At 46.7% G+C, this 2,645-nt stretch overlaps 1 pseudogene; it reads right to left on the bottom strand.

Annotated features, from left to right (window-relative positions):
* Positions 1-1,249: 1,249 nt before the first annotated feature.
* LOC129458235 (uncharacterized) lies at positions 1,250-2,440 on the bottom strand (annotated as a pseudogene).
* Positions 2,441-2,645: the final 205 nt, after the last annotated feature.

The following is a 2,645-nucleotide window of genomic DNA, read 5'->3' as shown; positions in this document are numbered from 1 at the left end:
GCACAAGGTTTCTGAATGGGTGGCTAAAATTAAATCATCCCCATACCAAAGGATAAGAGTGTCCAGGTAAGAGAACTGGCTCAAGTCTTGGGCTAATGCCTGGACAAATAGATGGGGGCTATCCTTGAACCCTTGGGGTAAAACAGTCCAAGTGAGTTGAGACATTGGGTTTGAAGTATCTTCAAAGGCAAACAAGAATTGAGAGTCAGGATGTACAGGGATGCAGAAAAAGGCATCCTTAAGGTCCAGGACTGTAAACCACTCTGCTTCCTCTGGTATTTGGGAAAGCAGAGCACAAGGGCTAGGTACAGCTGGGTATAGAGGAACAATGGCCTCATTGATAATCCTGAGATCTTGCACTAACCTCCACTGTCTGTTGGGCTTCTGTACTCCTAAGTTTGGAGTATTGCAGGGGCTATTGCATGGTTTTAGTAGGCCTTGGTCTTTTAGGTCCTTAACAATCTTTTGGAGTCCTTGTTGGGCCTCGGGTCTAAGAGGTACTGCCTTTGGTAGGGAAAGGAGGCGGAATCCTTTAGTTTAACTTGAACAGGACAGGCATTCTTTGCTCATCTATATTGTCCTTCTGTTGCCTAGACTTTAGGATTAATTCCTTCCTCAAGCAGGGGACAACAAATGGGCGTGCCTTCTCCTATGTTCAGGTGTATAATATGGCCACTGCTTTTGCTAGAATGTCTCTCCCTAACAAGGGAGTGGGGCTCTCAGGCATAATTAGAAAAGCATGTGAAAAGAATAAAGCTCCTGAGTCACAGCTTAGTGGCTGGGAGAAGTATCTAGTGACTGGCTGACCTAGGATAGTGACAGATCTGGAGGACAGTTGTCTGGGACAGGAGAGTAAGACTGAGAAGGCCGCGCCAGTGTCCAGGAGACAGTTAACCTCCTGGCCCTCAATGTTCAAGCATATCTGGGGCTCTGTGAGGGTGATGGCATGGGCTGGCACTTGCCCCGGGCACCCTCAGTCTGCTGCTGGATCATCTGGTTAGTGGCTTCTGACTCAGAGGACCTTCATCCCCCGGGGCAGTGGGCCTTCCAGTGATTCCTTTGACATAAGGGGCATGGACGAGGGGGGCAGCTTACTTCTACTTGGACAATCTTTTTTTAAAGTGTCCCTGTAGACCGCACTGGAAGCAAGCCCTATTAGGCATTTGATTTGCCCAGCTTTTCCCTTTTCCAGAGCCTCCAAAGTCTGCTTGCCTGAAGGCCATGACTAAAGCAGTGGCCTTTTTTTTTTTTAATCCTGTTTGTCCCGTTCCGCCTGCTCCTCCTGATCTCTATTATAAAAAATTGAGGTTGCCAAGTTCAATAGGGTTTCTAAGTTTTGCTCTGGGCCTAAGGCGGACTTTTGAAGTTTTTTTCTGATGTCTGCAGCTGGTTGAGTGATAAACTTATCCTTTAAGATTAGTTGGCCATCGATAGTGTCAGGTGACAGGGAGGTATGCTTCCTCAACGCCTCCCTTAGTCTCTCCAGAAAGGCAGTAGGATTTTCTTCCTTTCCCTGTGTTATAGTGGACATCACTGAATAATTCACAGTCTTCCTAGTTTTCCTTAGTCCTTCTAGCACGCAAGTTAGCAAATGTCTGCGGCACCAATCTCCATGTTCTGATTCTGTGTCCCAGTGAGGGTCTCTGCTGGGAACTGCCTGCTGGCCTATGGGGAATCGTTCTCTTTCCTCTGTTGTCATCCTATCCTTGACCTGACTGAGATACCAGAGATCGCCAAACTTGCGGGCTGCAGTTATGGTGGCACTTCTCTCATTTGGGCTTAGTGTCTGATTTAGCAGTAACATTATATCTCTCCATGTCAGATCAAAGGATTGTCCTAACCCTTGTAAAACATCAATATAGCCATCAGGGTTATCTGAGAATTTGCGTAGGTCTATTTTAATTTGCATTAAGTCTGAGAGAGAAAAAGGTACGTGCACTCTGGCTGGGCCGAATTCTCCTCCTCCCACTGCTTGGAGGGGGCATAATCAGGGAATATTGGCACTGTTTGGTTCATTGTTTATCCCTTTGTCTATCTCCTTTGGACCATTTGGGTAAAAGGGGGGTCCTTATTAGTTGGGGAAGGAGTCGGGGGGATGCTGGGATAGGGAGGTAGACTCTGAGGGCTCCCTGTAGGGCATAAACCACACTTTTTACATAATTGAGAGTTGTCTATTAATGAAAAGAAAGTTTGCACATACAGCACTTCACTCCATTTGCCCTCCTTTCTACAGAAGAGGTCTAGCTGTAAGATGGTGTTATAATTTATACTTCCCTCAGGAGGCCAGGTTTCTCCCCTTGAAGAGGATATCGTGGCCAGGTGGTACTGCAGAAGAACATAAGTCATTTCTTTCTTAGCGTCTGAGGGTCAAATTAGTCCTAAATCTGCAGAATACATCTTAGGGGCGTTTTTTCCTTGGGGTGGCAGGAATGTTTCCCATCTGAAAAAAGAACATAGGGATGCCGGCACCCCTAGTCATTTTCTGATGAGCATTAGTCCTAGAGCGTCCTCTAAGGGCCTAATGCTTATTCTTTTCCAGGGTGCATAACCACCCATGGATCTCTGCTTATCGGATTAGTTGCGCTTACCGATATAGCAGTCCTGCACCTGTTTTCCCGCCTCTCTTGACCACAAAGAAAGGGGTC

Source organism: Symphalangus syndactylus, chromosome 19, assembly GCF_028878055.3.
Source record: "Symphalangus syndactylus isolate Jambi chromosome 19, NHGRI_mSymSyn1-v2.1_pri, whole genome shotgun sequence".
Lineage (NCBI taxonomy): Eukaryota > Metazoa > Chordata > Mammalia > Primates > Hylobatidae > Symphalangus > Symphalangus syndactylus.
Note: the sequence above shows the minus strand (reverse complement) of the source record. Positions and strands in the feature narration are given on the sequence as shown.